The sequence below is a fragment of the Phocoena sinus genome, chromosome 2 (genome assembly GCF_008692025.1).
Source record: "Phocoena sinus isolate mPhoSin1 chromosome 2, mPhoSin1.pri, whole genome shotgun sequence".
Classification (NCBI taxonomy): domain Eukaryota; kingdom Metazoa; phylum Chordata; class Mammalia; order Artiodactyla; family Phocoenidae; genus Phocoena; species Phocoena sinus.
In genome coordinates, this window is record NC_045764.1 from 23,356,936 (window position 1) to 23,375,998 (window position 19,063).

At 45.8% G+C, this 19,063-nt stretch overlaps 2 pseudogenes; both read left to right on the forward strand.

The window, feature by feature from the left end:
• The first annotated feature begins 1,369 nt into the window (after positions 1 to 1,369).
• On the forward strand, positions 1,370 to 2,087 carry LOC116749667 (annotated as a pseudogene).
• Positions 2,088 to 12,356: 10,269 nt separating this feature from the next.
• LOC116748525 lies at positions 12,357 to 13,286 on the forward strand (annotated as a pseudogene).
• Positions 13,287 to 19,063: the final 5,777 nt, after the last annotated feature.

Consider the following 19,063-nt stretch of genomic DNA (forward strand, 5'->3'; position numbering starts at 1 on the left):
CAAAACATCACACAGCGAAAGAGGGGAAAAAAATAAAGCTCCTTATAGTATCTCCCAAGACTTGGCCCTCTTTTGACAAAAGATGGCATCCTTGTTTCCCACAGCAAGATGCAAACACATGCTCTGTTCTAACACCAGGATTGGGGGTAGATCTTGGGTTTAGATGGAAGATCGAAACTGATAGCATTTGGCTGTGTCTGCCTTTAGGGCAGTTTAGAAAACGTACCTGGTAGGTTGTTTAACTTGTTGACATTTTCACTACTAACTGTGCTATTGACTAAACAAGGAGTAATTACTCCAGCTACTTGGAGCGGTTGTTAAAAATCACCCAGCTTGGTGGCAGCTATCACGGTTAGGGGATGGGGCTTTGAGTTCCAAATGAACACATGCCATTCTGGAAATTAAAAATCACCGCAGAGAAAATAGTGAGCACTTCACACACAGTAACAATTCATGACGGTAGAGTAATAATCTAACGCTTTGTCTCAAGTCATTCAGTGCCAAAATCTTTGTTCTAGAACATTGAAATGATCTATTCCAAGCCCCCGTGTTATAAAGAAGCAAAACTGTAGCTCAGAGAAGAAGCAAGTGTCAGAGAAATAAAACACACCTTGGGAATGATAGGACTGATTTTCCTGATTCTCTCTTGGGGGGTGTAAGTGATCATGGCCTTAATTTAAGATCAAGATGTGATTCTAATACAGTCAAGAGTACACATAGAGCTGATGGAACACAATATTTGCAACTGGGGTTGTCCCAGAAATCCTATGGCACCAAAACTAGACTTTACACTTTGCTCCGCAATCACTCTGAACCAAGCCTGGGAGAGAAAGCCCTTTGGGAAGTTTCTCTCTGGGACACACGTGGTCGTGTTCCACGCCCAGCCCCTCTTTTGGAAGCACCCCCCTACCCCCATGCTGATCTAGCCCCTTAGCCTCACACTCCTCCCAAATCTAATCTTGGTTCAGAGCTTGTTTTTCCCACACAGCCCTTGTCCTAAAACTTTCCGGATAAAGAAGTGTCCTAACTTGGAGGACAAAGGCACTTCCATTGCTTCTGTGCTGGTTTTGTTCTTGAGCCCGCTGCCTCCAAGGAACTGGGTTTTAGAAACTAGTAAACAGCAGGAAGGCACCACTGTGCTTCTGCGTGTATACACATTAGTTACATCAGAACCCTTGACGCACAAGAAACAATGACTCCTTTATTATAATAACTATAACCCTTGGTAACATTTTCACCTGATCAGCGCACAGGGTTAATAAAGAGAGCCACGTAGTTAGTTAGCTTCATTGGTGATCTAAAGACCTCTGCCTGGCATTTCGGTGCTGCCAGCACAAGTACCGGTGGCGGGGATGCTATCAGCGTCTGCCTGGCCCCCTCCACGATGCCCAAGGCCGAGGAGGCCCGGAAGCTGGCAGGCTGCGCGGCTGTGGAGAACCACGTGAGGAATAACCAAGTGCTGGGAATTGGGAGTGGTTCTACAATCGTCCATGCTGTGCAGCAAATAGCTGAAAGAGTGAAACAAGAGAATCTGAATCTCGTCTGTATTCCCACTTCCTTCTACGCCCACCAGCTCATCCTGCAGTATGGCTGAACTCTCGGTGACCTGGACCGACGACCAGAGATTGACCTTGCCATCGATGGCGCTGATGAAGTAGATGCTGATCTCAATCTCGTCAAGGGTGGTGGAGGCTGCCTGACCCAGGAGAAAATTGTGGCTGGCAATGCCAGTCGCTTCATCGTGATTGCCAATTTCCGGAAAGATTCAAAGAACCTCGGGGATCAGTGGCACAAGGGAATCTCCATCAAGGTCATCCCGATGGCCTGTGAGCTGAGCTGTGACCCAGAAGTTTGGGGGTGTGATTGAACTTCGAATGGCTGTCGACAAGGCACGCCCTGTGGTGATGGATAATGGGAGTTTTATCCTGGACTGGAAGTTTGAGCGGGTCCACAAATGGAGTGAAGTGAACACAACTATCAAAACGATCCCCGGCGTGGTGGACACGGGCCCATTCATCAACATGGCAGAGAGAGTCTACTTCGGGATGCAGGATGGCTCGGTGAACATGACGGAGAAGCCTTTCTAAACCGGCCCTGCAGGAGCGGAATGTGCTCCTATTGCATCCCCAGCCCAGTGCCGAGGTGGACACGCCCCTCCAGGAGCCTTTGCCTTAATGTATCTGTGCCAGGTGGACAGCTTGGCAGGGTGGGGGGTTGAGGGTTATATCCAGTCTTCTGAAGTATTGTTATTAAATGTCTTTTTAAAAAGAGAATTATAAGCATATATATTTTACTATTAAAAATACTTAGCTGTTTTTTTATAAAGTAGAACTTGATTTCATGTTTTATATGAAACATTTACCAAAAAAAAGGAGGACTGTCTTTTCAACTTTTAACTTGAGCCTGCTGGTTAAGCTTGTGAATATTGGGTTTCCTGAGAAATGTAAATCAAACTTTTCCTTAAACTGGTGAAATGAAGGGCCCAGCCAGCAGTGATTCCCTGATGTCTTACTGGAAACCCTGAAGTTTGTTTACTTTTCTACCACCCTGTTTTATTTTTAGTTTTTGTTGTGTACAGACGCACAGTGTGTAGTTACTGTGTTGTAAGATGTGAATTACAAAAGTCCGGTGAAAGGAGGGGTGTGGTGTGTGTGACTCAGAATGTGTAAACCACCAGGGAGAAAATGTGGGGTCTCTTTTGCCGAGAACAGGGGGTTCATTCAGACCCCTCTCGTTGGAAGCCATTGGCTAGAAGTACTTGCCAAAGCACTGCCGTGGAGCACATTTAAATGATTGTCTTTTTGTCGTTAATATATTTTTTTGTTCCCTTATTGTTATTTGCATGGTTCAGCATCAGAAGTTGTTACCTCTTTATATTGTTTGAAGGTTGAAATAAAACAGTATGGTGCCAAACAAAAAAATAAATAAAAATAGAAAAGACCTCTGCCTCTTCCGTGAAGGGCACCTTGTTTCTATAGTTAAATTTGAATTTCCATAGTACTTGACTTGGTAATAGGTCAGATCGATGTGCAAAAATTGGGTAGGAATTAGATATTCCCTTTAGGCATATTTGGTCTATAATAAACTGATAATTTCACAAGGAGGAAGAGGAAAAAAAAGTTAAAACACATCACAGTACCAGATGGTCTTCAATGCATGGTCCCTTGTGTTTCTCAAGGTGAGAAAAGTTTTGGTGTAAATTGTGGGATTTATCTATTACACGCCTATGTAATCAACTCTGCAAAAATCGGTAATTATTGGGGGAGGTGGTTAAAAATCCCACTGGCTGAGGATTTTCCCAAGTGTGCCGCAAGGAACACTAATAAAGAGAGGGTTTCCGTAGACAAGTAATTTGGGTAAATACTTGATCAAATAAAATAAATAGGTTTCTTAACCATTCTTCTCAGAGCCTTTATTATGTGAATGTCATTATCACGTGCACTCAGAGGTGGACCAACATCCACCATTCTCCCATCTTAGCTGACCGCAGCTTTCTTTTTCAGAGACTATCTCATGGGACTAATGCTCTTCAGATTAATAACAATAACAACATGGGTGACCACACTTGAGTTCTCACTCTGTACCAGGCATTGTGCTGAACTCTTCACATTGCATCTCGTTTAACCTTTCCAGGGACCCTAGGTCACAGGTCCCATTAAATCACCATTTTACAGAAGAAGAAACAGGCTCAGAGAAGTCAAACAGCAAGTCTACAATCACACAGCTGGCAAGTTGCAGAACCAAAATTCAGGTCATTCTGACTCCAGAATTCATACTCTGAACTCTCTATTGTATTTCTGTCCTCATGAATCAAATGAGGAAGATAACCCCTGCCCCTGCCGATTCTTGCTGAGCTAGGTTGAGAATAACTGCTTTGGGGGAGGAAGGGGAAAGAGAAAAGGAGAGAAGTCGGGGGAGAGGGGCATGATTTGGTTTAGATTAGAATAAAGTGATCAGATAGGTCATTGCTGTTATTCTGAGTGTTTTGAGGGAATGGAAACCTGGACAGGACAGCCCATTCCTCATTGACAGGATGGGAAAAAGAACTGGTTTCTGGTTTTGACAGGTATGTACTAAATGCATCCTTTTCCAACAAGGTGCAAAGAAAAACAAGAGACTTGTTTTATTTTTTGCAAATATTTCACATTGCCAAGGTGACCCGAGTAACATCCCAGCCACAGAACTAGTGCAAACCACAGGTAGCCAAGGGAAACCAACGCAGCTCAAAAGGTAGATTCCAAAGTGAAACTAAAAATTTGAAAATTACACTAGATGGGGAGAAGGCTGCATCACAGATAAAAAAAGAATGTCATTTTCTTTAAAAAGTGTCTAACTGCAAATGAAGCACAAGTTGTTGATAGGATCCATATTCCTATAGGGCCAGTCCTTCCACTACAAGCCCACAAATGAAACAGGTGAAAAAATGGGGGGGAAAAAAGAAACGGCCTGGTACAATTTTTTTTTTTAATAAATTTATTTAGTTTGGGCTGTTTTGGGTCTTTGTTTCTGTGCGAGGGCTTTCTCTAGTTGTGGCAAGTGAGGGCCACTCTTCATCGCAGTGTGTGGGCCTCTCACTATCGCGGCCTCTCTTGTTGAGGAGCACAGGCTCCAGACGCGCAGGCTCAGTAGTTGTGGCTCACGGGCCTAGTTGTTCCGTGGCATGTGGGATCTTCCCAGATCAGGGCTCGAACCCGTGTTCCCTGCATTGGCAGGCAGATTCTCAACCACTGCGCCACCAGGGAAGCCCTGGCCTGGTACAATTTAACTGAGTTTCCTGGAGGGACAAGCTGAAACCAACCAACTTTTCCAGACTCTGGGAAGGAATTTGAATCTCACATGCCCAGTGGGGGGAAAAATAAAAAGAGGGAGCAAGTCTTCTTCCACATTTTAAGATCCCTGGGGTTTGGGCTTCCCTGGTGGCACGTTGGTTAAGAATCCACCTGCCAATGCAGGGGACATGGGTTCAAGCCCTGGTCCAGGAAGATCCCACATGCCGTGGAGCAACTAAGCCCGCGTGCCACAACTACTGAGCCTGCATGCTGCAACTACCAAAACCCACGTGCCTAGAGCCCATGCTCCGCAACAAGAGAAGACACCACAATAAGAAGCCCGTGCACTGCAACGAAGAGTAGCCCCCGCTCGCCGCAACTAGAGAAAGGCCACGCGCAGCAATGAAGACCCAATGCAGTCAAACATAAAATAAATAAATTTATTTTTTAAAAAAATCCCTGTGGTCTCTTGAAGGCTTTGGAAATTTCTTCAGGATGCCAGGAGCATTCAGAAATTTAAAAATCAGGAATTTTATGGTTCATCAAAAGTTCAGAATCCCTGGCCCAGAAAATAAATTTAGTTAGGATGTCCTTTAAAGGACAGGGATAGACAAGGAAAGAGGAAACTACCCAAGGCCAAAGCCCCAAGGACTCCCTGAGGACCAGAACCTCTCCCCACCCTTCTACTTTCCACCTCCACCCACCCTTTATGGCCCTTTGACGGAGCACAGCTGCCCTTCTGGGCAGCCAGGAAAGGCCCAACTGCTCGAGGCCCTCGAGAGTCATTTGTGGCATGGCAAAGTTTCTCAAAGGGATTTTCTGCCTGCTGATTTTGTGGTCAAAAGCACATTTGACTCTCATCACTGCAGTCCCTGACTTAGTGAGACCAGAGAAAGGCCAAACTTCTTAGCCATTAACGGTCAGGAAAACCAAGAAAAGCTACCTCCAGAGTGACAGTTTCCCACAGACAAACTGTCAGCTAGCCATACCTGGCGAACGCAGGCTGGCCAACAGACTGAACTAGAAAGTCTGGTGTGGATCTTGGGGGGAGGGAAGTTGGGGCTTCTAGAAAAACCTGGAATGCTGTATCTGAAATCACATCCATGACAGGACCAATTTGGTGGGTCCCAGGGTGCCTCAGTTCAAATGAGAAATTGGACTCATCTTGAAAGAGGCCTAAACATCCAACTTGTTAAAAACCTTAACTCTGAGTATAGCCCTCCAAAAGTTCACCCCAGCTGTATCAGTAGCATCAAGAGGGAAAGGCCCCGTTCTGGACCTATATCCCCAAACCTTTGCTGAGACAGAGTAAGAAAGGCTGAATTTAAATTACAATAACTGAGGGTCTCTTGCTGCTGTGTTTCACCACGTTTACACACATAACCAGTCATATGTTCAGCTAACAGTCACTGAAGCCCATCTTGGGAAAGATGCTGGGTACTAGGAGATAGAAAAGTAAAACCACCACCATGTCTGCCCCTCCCAGAGCTCACGATACAGTCAAAGAGGTAGTAGGCGGAGGTGTTGGAAAGAAAGGGCCTTCAGTGGAAACACGGAACCTGGATGCACAAAATCACTAAAAGATTCGCTCATAGATATTGGGTTTTAGGATGCAATAGACCATTTTTTAGAGGTTAGAGATTTTTCCATGCAAGTATTCCAGGATAAAGTAAGCCCAGCACTGAAACCCTAAGAAGCTCATAATCTGTCAGAAATGTATCTCTTTCTTTCAGACATCAGATGTTTCAGACATCTGATCAAAAAGACGTGAGGAGATGAGAGAGGGTTCAGCGTGAAGACTCTAGAAATGGACTCAAAAACCTTTGGTGACTTTCTTGAACAGCCCCAAATAATAATCACTTTCTGAGAAGTGACTTGGTCCCATTTCTGAATCCATAAAGTGATGACAAATGACCCCTGACACCACCTTCCTCTCTAGGATGTTGAAAGAATTGATGAGATAGTGTCTATAAAATGCTTTGAGCTCATTGGAAGATGTCAAGGAAGCAAAATAAGAAATACTGTTATCACTGAAGCTCTTCTAATCCAGCGAGCTTCAGTGGAGCTTAGAAATACCTCCATTCTCTCTTCAAATCTTTCTCTCCCTAACTTTCAAAGGTTGGTATGACTGATTCATCGAACATGACTGAAAGCAACCAACAAAGTGGAAAAGAAAAGCTTCATGCAAATCCCTCTGTGTTTCTGCACAGGGGGTTAAGCAGAGCAAAGAACACAACCTACTTCCTGCCCTCCCGATAGCTCAGGGCTCTGTCTGGTTATGTGGCTGTAACTTATCCTCACTCATACAAAAATTATTCATTTTCCACTCTGAGTCAGAACCTTCTGGTCTCCAAACCTACTGACAAAAATGCATCCACTCAAGTCATTTTATGTTTGGGATGTTTTTCCCTTAAGCATACATTTTATCTCCTTTGCTCCGTGTCCCTTCAGAAATTACACACTTCATTTGCATCTCATTGATTTGTATATATTTGTATATTGCTCCATTAGAAACATTAATTTTTTTTCCCCTTGTACTGATGAGGTATACTGGACCCTCAATTAATTGAAAGCTCCTTGGTACTTCCCCTTGATCCTGATTTTTGGTTTGTCATCTGCATTTGTCTATTTTATTGTACTCTTAGAATAGCTTGTGTGTCTAGGGAGATGGAGGAGGATATTGAGACTTGCTGGGAGTGCTTTCTGGAGATGCTCCTGGTATCAATCCTAGGGTTATAGTGGGCACCTGGGAGAAGTGGGTTTGCCCTTTACATTATCTCTGTCCATGTTGCAAATTCACACATTTTATATGGGAGGTGGAGACTGCTCCAAGATGGTTTCACAACTTAAAGATGTGGAAAGTACCCACATCCCATCGCAAACTGACCAAATGAACTCTTCAACTGAGTCAGCCGTTCAACAACAACAGTAAAAAAGACTAACAAGAAGCCAAACTGAAGGAAATATGCTTAAATATTTTAATAAAACACTTCAAAGGAATGAGCACGGCATCCTTCAAGGCCAAGACATTGCCATTCTCACCTTCAGTGGAGCAGGGACTTCTAGTCTCTCTAGCAACGGTCGTGACCTCCATTAAACCACGCAGGTACTCTGCACCCTTCAGACCAGACCTAGAATCATACCAGCTCCATTCAGTAAATAAGATGGCAACGGTAACTGATCTCACCCCACTGTAGACCTTCAACAAAAAGAGAAAAATAGTGATTGCAATTTGGCTGAGCCCAATGGCATTTACAATTCAGGGAGTTTCCTTTTTTCTTTTTTAATCCCCCTCTCCCCAGCACAAACCGTCTCAAGCTCAGACTGGTCCATTCTCAGTTTGCCCATCATTTCTCAGCCCCAGAGAACATGCCTTTTAACCTTTTCATCCTGCAAGAACTAGGTCAGGTACTCTGGAAAGCCTTGCCTGTCCAATCACCCCACAGTGATTGCTTCCTTTTGCTGGAGCATCTCTAGAAGGCACCCCTTATTGGGCACTGAGCATACACTGTTCTCCTACTATGTTTGCCATTTCTTCAGTCAGTCACTCTATATTGGAATGCTTAGCAGACGCCAAGCATGGTGAGGTGCCGGGAACGCAAAGCTACGTACACACAGACGCTGTCTTTGAGTGGCCCACAGTCTGCTGGGGTAAACAGCTTGGTTCTTCAGAGTCCAAAAACTCCTGAGGGCAGAGGTCTCTGTGATTGTTTTTGTTTCCCTCCCAGCAGCTCGCATGCTCCCTGACTCAGGTAAGAAGCGCTCAGTGAAGAAGGGTTGATTCAAATATGCAACCAAAAAATCCAGAAGAGACTTTCCCCAAAACTGATGCACGAAAATGCTTCATTTTCAACTCAAAGTTTCTAACAAATGCCAAGATGTAACCCTCAGAACAAGAGCAATACAGCTCAATTCCTTTAGGCGTTTTCTAATTACCACTTACCTGCTCTCTAATTTAGGAATTCTGGAGGGGATTGGAAGGGGCAGTGGGGTGGGGGGATGACAGGGCATTTGCATAACAAAATATGTTTACAGTAAGAGATTCCAGTCCCTCAAAATTAAAAAAGAAACCCAAACAAATTTGCAAGGATGAGGGGACAGTTTTTCACCTTCCTCTTACCTCTAGCAAACAGCTCAGTCATTCTGAATGTCTTTAGAGGGTCCCTTTCTTCCACTGGAGGGTACATTAGCTAATCACATCATTTATCGCTAACTAAAGACCCAAAAATCACAGAAGAGGGAAGTTGATCCCTGCCCCCAAGACTGTGGAACAAAAGCCATACATTTTCCCGAGGAGACAGCATGGCTCTGCAGCTCTGTCATTCCTTCAGGGACACTGGAATTCACCTCCAGGACAGTCCCAGACAAAGCAGTGCCTGCCACAGCCAAGTGACCCACCCTGGATGCCTTTGTGTGCAAGCCCTGCCCTCTTCACCCATTCCTGCCCCTCCCAAGCCCTTCCTGTGCCTGCCACACCTCCCACCCAGGACAGCAAAGCACGGGGACCCAAGGCCATATATTTTGACCAGCGTTCCTTCCTTCCAAAGCAGATTTCCATCTGACAGTCTCATCAAGATAAAAAGAATCAGAAAATAAGAGGGGTTGGGGAAAAGGGAAGAGAGGGGATGGGTAGGATCATTTTAATTATGAATTGATAGCATAAAAGTCCTGTGGAGACTCAATATTTGTTAATCAGATTTGGTTCAGAGTAAAATTTAAAAAAAAAATTTTTTTTTTAATGCATGGTCTGTGTTTTCCTAGAGTTTATTGACAAGAGTGAGCTGGTCTCAGCTGCATTCAACTTCCTGATATGAAACCCAGGACTTATTCTGTGACAACACATCCTGCTGGTCATGGGTTTCACTGTCTATTTCCAGGTAAAAGGAAAGAAAAAGAAGGTGGGGGGAGGAGAAGAAGAAGAAGAAAATGGCATCCATAATGTAATTATTTTCAAGTGGGGTTTTTACAAGCAGTTTAATGTAAAAGCTCATACAAATTAGGAAAGCTTGTTTAGAGTCAGAAGGACCTGTATTTCAATCCAGCTCTGTAAATCACTAGCTGGATGACCAAGTAAACTACTTCGGTATTCTAAACATTAAGATGTGAGGATTAAATACATGTGATCACTGTGATTAAATAGTGTATATACAATAGTGGAATGCATATAAGAGATTGAGGCAGAATGCCTGGCATTTAATTAGCCCTCAATATGTGGAAAGGAGAGAGAATGAGAGAAGGAGAGAAGGAGATGAAAAGACATATTAAGCTGTCTCTCTGTCTCCCCCCACTCCACCTCCATGTCTCTCTGCTTACAGCTCTCTCTTTACACACACACACACACACACACACACACACACACACACACACACAGCCCTAGATCTGAACCTAGACGGACGTCCCACATAATGACAGTTGAATAGATCCAGGCATTCCTGAATCCTAGTCCTTGGTTGATCCTGGAGGAAGAGGGTTATATCAGGACAAAGTTGAGAAAGAGAATTCAGCCTGGAGTGGACTCCCAGAGAATCAGAAATAATTGGACCTTCAGTCCACCCAGAATAATATAGGATGACTTCACAAACCAAGTCATTCCCTTTAACTCTCCTCTAGCCAAGGCAGAACCCAGGACTGGATGTCAAAGTGCTTTTAAAGGGTTTTGCAGAAGAGAGCAGAGAGCCCTTCTCAAATTTCTAATCAATGCAAAGGAGGGAAAGGAGGGACGGACAGGAGCACCAAACTCAAGGCAAGAGAGTCAGGGAAGACTTCGCAGAGACAATGACTCCAGAGATGAATTTTAAAGAAGGAGTAGGAGTACTTTATGCCAAAGCTGGGGCTGCAGGTGGGAGTCGTACTGAAAGTACAGAGTCAAGAGAAAGATCAGAATGAGAGCTCTAGATGCTTCCCAGGGCGGGGGCGGAGAATTTGAATCTCAAAGATGACACCAAAGAGGTAAGCAAGACCAGGCCAGCTTATGAAGTACCAGTTAAGGAGTTTGGATTATTTCCTGAAAGCTATAAGCCTTTAAGCAGTGGAATGATAGAATCAAATTTCAGTTTCAGAAACTACACTCTGATGACAGTGTGAAGAGATTGAAGGTGGGAAGTGGGAGGTGAGGGGTGAGATAAACTTGATCTGCAGGCATGAAAATGCCTCACTTTTACTCAGAAACAGTCCCATGTGCCACGGCTTCATCCCCTGAATGAGAATAATACAGGTCAATGCCTTTAGGTGTTTTCCAACTATTCTTTACCTGCTTCCTAATTTAGGGATTTTTAAGCGGATAGGGATCAGCAAAATTGTTAACTGAATTCACGTTTGAAATAATGGAGACATTAAGAAAGACTCCTGCTTGGAAAATGAGTGGGACATGGTGCCATTCACGAAGTAAGGATGAGAAGGAAAGAAGATCGGGAAGGAATGGAAGGGAGATGACTTGACCTTCTGAATTTGGGGTCCTGGGGTATCCGGAAGCACAGATACCCAGTGGGCAGTTATATATATTCATCTGGAACTCGGGAGAGGAATCTGAGCTAGAAACAGAGTCGGGACACATCCGTTCCTGAGGAAAGCTCACCTGGGAAGTGTGTGCAGTGAGAAGACCAAGGTCAGAACCGGACCAACACCAACACGTAAGCATGGTCTGTGCTTCCACAGTAGGAACAGCCAGAGATGAGAAAGGTACATAGTGTCAAAGGCAAGAGGAGAGTCAAGCAGGTAATGGAAAAAGCCCAGGGGATTTGGTAACTCAGATGACCTCAAGGAAGTTAGTTCAGGGGCACAGCGCTGTTGGATAGCATTCTTCTTCTATTTCACTGTGGCATTTGACTCACTGCTACTTCAGCTTACAACCTTTCTGATGGTGTGAAAAGCAGATCAGGAGCTGCTTGGGCCCTGTTGCAGAGTGTTTTGACTCAGCAGAGGTAAAAAGTCAACCACTGTCTGCTCAGAAGGTCAGTGGTGGTAACCAGGAGACACATGAAGAGGCGTGGGCTAAAGAGCCTTCAGAGAAACTTTCTGATCATGGCCAGAAATACCCTTCTATTACCCTAGTATAGTTTAGCAAGGAAATAAAAATGTTCGTTTTAGTTAGAATTCCTTAGAATTGCAAAGTTCCATCCAATGGTTGGGTTATTTTGTTTGTTTGTTTGTGGTACGCGGGCCTCTCACTGTTGTGGCCTCTCCCGTTGCGGAGCACAGGCTCCGGACGCGCAGGCTCAGCGAACATGGCTCACGGGCCCAGCCGCTTCGCGGCATGTGGGATCTTCCCGGACCGGGGCACGAACCCGTGTCCACTGCATCGGCAGGCGGACTCTCAACCACTGCGCCACCAGGGAAGCCCCTAATAGTTGGGTTTTAATTGTCTTTCTATTTACTGGGCTCTGCACATCCAAAACCAAGTGAGGATGTGTATGCTTATTCTTTGCCCAGGTGGGGTCTTTCAGAAGAATTCGGTGCTTCAGACCTGAAACCTCAGGGCATCGCTGTCCTGAACACACGCGGGTACGGTGCAGGCACCATGCCTGGGGCCACCTCGGGGGTCCCCACACTCTGAGCCCTAGTGGCAGGAGGATGGCCGCGGCAAGGTCGATGGCTTCACCGGGGGGTCCCGGGCAGCCCCATAGGTGCGGGCACGCAAGGTTGACGCAGCGCCACGAGGCAGTGCTCGTCACGGCCAAGGCCATCCGGGTGCAGGTGGACGGGATGCCCCGTCAGCTCGCAGCCTAACACGCTCTCAGCTTCCTTTGCAGCCCGGCCACCCTGCAGAGCGAAGCTGCCAGTGCCCAGGCAGCTGCAGGGTGATCCAGGCGAGCAGCCAGCACGCACAGCCACGACGCCAGCTTTGCAAGGTGTCGCTCAAGGAGGCCTCTGTGCCACTGGGCAAGGTGGTGGTCCCAGGTGACAGTGACCTAGAACATCTGCCAGGCCCACATCAAGAGGCTCCAGCAGGAGCCCAGAGGGGCGGGAGTCACATCCCTGATGTGCCTGAACTGGCCCCCAGGTGGTGCTTCCTGGAGACCACCACTGTCAGCCACTTTTACACGATTGACCGAGGCCAGGAACCCCTCAACTATGTGACTGAGATCACATGCAGTGAAATTTATATGCTGGACCCAGAGCTGCTGGGGCCATCGCCCGGCCTGTCCTCCCACGTCCCCTCTCCCCATCTCACCTTGCTCCCGTGCCTCGGTCACTGCAAGGGATGCCGCACCTCTGCAGGGGAGCTGCACGAGGCTGCCGAGAGGAAGGACTTTTGTGAGGTCCAGACGCTGCCCCAAGCTGTGGGGACCACCAGTTCCTGCACCCCATGGTCAGTACCGGCAGCAGGGAAAGGGTCTGCAACGTTCTGGACCACCGCCGCCCCCCGCACCCCACCTTGATGCTGTGGAGGAAGACGGGGAGACCTATCTGCACCAGGTGGCAGCCCTGGACTATTGCACCACCTGCCACCACATCCTGGAGACGGGAACCTTCGTTATGAAGACAGAGTAGGAGGGTCACATGCCCCCGGCAGGCTGAGAAGTCTCAGGACGCCAAGCGGCCACCTACCTAGAAATGGGCAGTGTGACCTGATGATCCAGTCAGAGGACCAGGAGATGGCTGTGTAGCTGTGAGGCCAACACTCGGCAGTAGGGGGGACCAGCCAGATGATGACCACCCCCTCCTGGCCCGCCTTACTGCCAACGTGCCAGCTGCAGAGCTACAAGGGGACCCATTCCCCAGGAAAGGAGCTGCCCAGACCTAAGGCTGGACTCAGGACCTAGAGGGTCTCACCTGTCCCCCTGAGGCCCCAGCGTGACCCACAGGCTCACAGGGGAACAGGAAACTGAAGGGGGCTATGGACTTCTGAATACGGATATTGTGTTAAAAGGAACAAATTTGTATATGGGATTTCTTGAGATTTCGTAATGAATAAGAAATTAACTGGATGGGTTACTTATTGCCGACATAATGACAAATTAGATATGGGAACTAGGGTATATGTCAACTTCATTTTTTAAAAATTGACAAAGTAATTAGTTATGTATCAAATATAAAGGTCACAGAATAAATGTACTCATTTCTAGTACCTGGGATGTGTCTAGTATCTGGGATGTAGAGAATTAATTAGAAAAAGATGTCAACCAACTCCCACACGTTAAAAGACATAGAGCTCATCTGTCACCTTTCCCAACATCCCCCATTCCAGCCATAATTACTACAACAGTGATGAGCTTGTAATTCTTCCATTTCGCTTTTTGACATTGTGATTTTATTGTTATTTCTTTTCCTCTGAGTTGTTTCAGCAAATGTTTCTTCATAAAGCCAAATTGGTTAAATCTAAATAATTTCTGTTATTCTGAGATTGTCCGTCTTTTTTTTTTTTTTTGCTAAAGTGTCTCCTTTTTTTTAAACTTAGTGGTGGTGATTATGATGATGACAGACTTTTTTTGTTGTTGTTTTTCTTAATGCCCTTTTTGGGCAAAAATGTTAAATGACATTGTTTATCCCCACCATTTAAGAAACTATTGTATTAGATCCATGAGGTCCACATTCCATGCCTCCACCTCCTCACGTGACAGTGAGTTGAGGAGAGGGTCCTATCTTACTATTGTTTAGCCAAATTCCCTGCGGAAGCCCCTTCATTGGCTACTCACTGTTGTTGGGTTAATATCAAAATCCTGAAAACACTCATGCAAGCAGCTTCTTATCTGGTTTCTGTCTCCGTTGTCTGCTTCAGCCTTGCTGGTCACCCGCCCTGCCCCACATCCCCACCCAAGGTCTAGGTACGAAGACCTTTCTTTTTTTCCATCAAAACTCAGAACTCCTTTCTCTTCAGAGCCTTCACGTATGTGCTCTCTGCCTGGAATACCCTCTCCTTGCCCACTCCCTTCATTCCTCCCCCTCCCCCGGGGCCAGCGCTCACCATCCTTCAGGGCTGGCTGAAATGGCACACCACCACTTCCCAAGAACTCTCTGGGGTCCTCCCAAGAGATCTTTTTCCTAATTCACAGAGCAGAGGTGTTGCCACCCACAGGAGAAGGTAAATGGATTTCCCAAAGGTAGAGCCCGAACTGGGTCCAAAACCTAGGTTTCCTGGTGACAAAATAGAGAGGTCTTGACAGAACCTCTATACCCCAATGAGGTCTTGATATTGGTGGAGTGGGGTGAGGTAGGGTGTAATGTGGGAAAATAAGGGGGGAGGGATTGAAATGGAAGGGCCCAAGACAGAGGGCTCCTGCCTCAACTCAAAACCCAACCCCATCAGGAGACAAGGTCATTAACAATTCTGTGTTACCCTTGGTGGGTTAAATGTAAACCGGGATAAATCCTTTGTACCCTTAAAAACAAACGAAAGAGAAGCCTTTCTGAAAGTGACATGTGTCTCTTCTTTATACATATTACAATGCCTGTAAAATGTCCATTTTTCTCATTCCCTTCCACCTCCGCTTGCTGTAGAAGAATCCCCCTTGCACAGCAACAAGGCCGACAGGCTCTGGGACAGTTAGCTGCGGGTCCCCTTCCCGCCAGCTGACCTGGGCCGGCTCACCTTTGTGTGACACCAGCAACGCCATCTCTGGAAGCTCCTCAGCCACTCTGTCAGCAGGTCCTTTGTTCAGACCCACTGCCTCTCAGGAATGGAGGCATCCATGGAGCTGGGACACTCAGGGGCCCCAGGGGCACCCTCTGGGGAAGCTGCCTAAAGAACACCTTCCACTCTCCTGGCTGTTTACAGCACTTACCTAAAGGATGCTTAAGAGCCATTTTTCACACTGGATGTTTTGTGAGGACTCCCCCCCAAGCTGTGTAAACTAAAGATCCCCAAACATGTTGCTTGGAGTCTGGAGCAATGTGGGTATTTGGTTCAGTGGTTCTGAGTCCTTTGCCACCAAAAAAGGAAAAAAAAAAACAAAAACAAAAAAAAAGGACCCTGTAGGCCTTTCAGACACTTCCCTATAAGAAATTGTATAACAAAGCCCAGCCTATAGAAGAAAATCCCAAAGAAAACTCCTGTCCCAGCTGCTGTTCAAATCTCTAATGGGGCTCATTCTGGAATGACCCTCAGGAGGGAAGTTGCTCAAGCAAGTGACATGACTCATTGGTTTATGAAAGCTGGGACAAACAAAAGGAAACAAGTTCCTGGAGAAACAATAGGAAATATGAATGGTTTGTCTCCTGGAGAGCATGAGAACGGGGCCTCTTCTTGGCAGTCAGGGGAATCCTGCTGGATGGCAGGACATTGTATTCCCCGACTGGGTCCTCTGCAAGCACTCGGCATGATATCACACACCCTCCGTGTCCTGTTCTACCCGGGGAGCCCCCTGCATTTCTTGACCTTTCGTCCAGTGAACCGCATGATGGGAACCACGAGAATGAGAAGAGGGAGAGCCAAAGAGATACCACTCTGACTGGATTCCTTTTCATTTAACCAGGGTTAAAGCAGAGAGAAATCCAACGCCGAAATAGCATCAGTGGGGCCACCCCTTCCTTTACCTGTGCCATGACCACAAACGGCAACAAAATGGAGCAAGGATGAGAGGTTCATGGTTATCTTAGTGAACAGGAAAAAAAAGGGGGGTGGAGGCTGTCAAAATAGGCCACTGGTTGAGTAATTACTCTACAGTATTGTTCTACTGGTAAAAATTGGGAATGTCAGCAGAGAATAAAGTACTTAGGACTTAGAGCTGGCCCTTCTTTGCCCACCTAGAAGAAGAGCCACATAGGGGTGATAAACTCTTTGAACTGTGTCTAAGTACCAGTACTGTTTACTTTGAGGAAGGAAACTGTCAGTTCTGTTTCTTCACAAATAGCCAACCACAATGTACCTGATGGATTTGGGACTAGTGAAAGAGGGACCCGCCAAGTGTAGGAAACAAGGTTTATCTCGGGATTAGATTTAGGAAGACAAAAGTCATCAGGAGATGGCTGGGCAGGCATTGTTTGCTGTGAAACTCCAAGCATGGAGCTGTTTTTCTTGAGGGTTCCCCTCACATCCTGGGTGGGGATAGGAGGCAAGACCCTAAAGTACTCTTTCTATTATACACCATTTTTAAGAAAAGTAGATTTTCCCCCCACTCCAATAGTTTAGATGGTGATTTCTTCCTCCTTCCCACAATACTATTCTCTCTTAACTGAAAGTAACACCAAAACTTCATGATCAGAGGGTTATTAATAATCAGTATGGGGAGGGTTCCGTTCCATCAAGGAATTCCACCTGAAATGTCTTGAATGTTGATAACTACTGGGGCAGGAAGCAGATTTTGAAAGTCTACCCTTTCTGTTTCTGAAAGCAAATGTAAAGTAAAGCATATATGCCCAGGGATAAAACAAAGAAAACTCTCATGGGCAAAGTCAAAATGTGTGTGGACTCAAGATCTGGGAAAGTTCTTCCCAGAGCGTTCCATGACACAAACATATGCAATTTGAAAAATGAAGAGTTTCACTTAAGGTTAAACATACTTTGAGTCACTGGCAAGCGCTGCTACCAAAGGAAAAAAAAACATCAGAATTCAAGGAAGAGGCCAAAATGTCCTTTATTTGCAAAACACCTTTTCTACTAGTCCATGAAGTAAATCTTACGCTCTCGAAAGAATTCAGAGGCTTCAAAGTTGCTGACAAATTGACCAAGTATGTCTGCTGTAATGGCTTTTACTCTACTCTCAGAAAATGTTCAGACTTTGATAGTGCCATTTTTCTGAATACTGCAGACTGGCCTGCTCCCACTTCATCTTGCCAGTAAGCAAGACAAACTAGTTTTTTTTTTTTTTTAACAGATTTAAATATTCTGTTGGGAAACTTTGTTATGTCTTAGATCCATTTTGCTCAGCATTTCTTTTAACTTCTGCCCTCTTCTGCATTAAGATGAAAATCTCATACCTTTCCTCCTAAAATAGCCAATATTCCCCTCTGTTGAGATTATGTCTTCAAGGTGGGAACCAGTTGTTCAACCCTCACAGCCAGTTTTGTAAAAGTTTATTTTCTGTTCTTTGTGCTATGAAAACAATATTTCCCCCACTCTCTTCAAACAAGAGATCATGGGCGAAGAGAAAATGCTTTTCCAAACCATCTCCCAATAGAATATTCCCATATAACAACCATTACCTACCCCACGACCCAATCCGAGTTGGGAAATCTTCCTTGGATTGTTGCTTTTCCAAAAGCACCCACACTTGGTAATGATAATCTTTAGGGTTCTAACCATACTTAAATATTCGAATTCATGGTGGGTCACAAGGAAGCACAAATTGATTTTGGTGACAAACTGAGGGAGACTGAACAAAAGAACTGTAGTTTTTTTCTGTTGGGGTGTTTTATTTATGTATTTTAATTATACCACGGAGATTCCCTAACTGGGCTCTTTGAATCCCAAAAATCTTAATGGGAATTTGATGAGTCCCAGAGCTTCTTAGAAACAGTGGGTTTGCTTTTGAAGAAGACACACGATGTAATGCAAGCCATCCACCATGTTATTAAATAAATCAGTTTATTTCTTCTCGTCATTTGCTGTTCGCTCTCATTATGGCCCCTTCAATTTTATTTGCTTTGAATAATAAAAAAGAGGAAATGAAACATAACTTCCTGCAAACGAATTTTAGAAGCTTACACGAGGGCTTCCCTGGTGACACAGTGGTTGAGAGTCCACCTGCCGAGGCAGGGGACACGGGTTCGTGCCCTGGTTCAGGAAGCTCCCACATGCCGCGGAGTGGCTGGGCCCGTGAGCCATGGCCGCTGGGCCTGCGCGTTCGGAGCCTTGCTCCACAACGGGAGAGACCACAACAGTGAGAGGCCCGTGTACCACACACACACAAAAAAAGCTTACAGGAGGTTTCGGCCACTTAGAGATCCTTGAACGAAGAATGGTCCTCTGGTCTCTGGGAACTTGATTCTGTAGGACAAAGTCTTGGAGGTAACACCACTGATGAGGTAAGAGAGGTAGGTGGTTCCCCAAGCCCTACCTCTGACCCAGGCTGTCAGATCAGATCACTCAGCTCTGGAGTTCCGGGGGGCAAAAAATGCTGCTTATTTAATTGGATAAACAAAATTCTTTCCAAAATCGAAACTAATTTAGATGTCATCTAAAGAGTGCTTCTAATACAACGGTGGGAAAACCTGTTCTGGGCCATTTAAGACACTGTGATGGGGGCTGGACTCGGACCAGCTCGCCTTCTTCATCTTAGTGCGTCCCCCACCCAGCTGGACCCGGGAACCCGATGTGTGCTCAAAGCTGGGGGCAGGAATGACTGACCCACTGCAGGCCTACGGACACACAGAGGATGAAAGAACAAGCCATCTGCCTGAAAGCTGAAAGTAAGAGA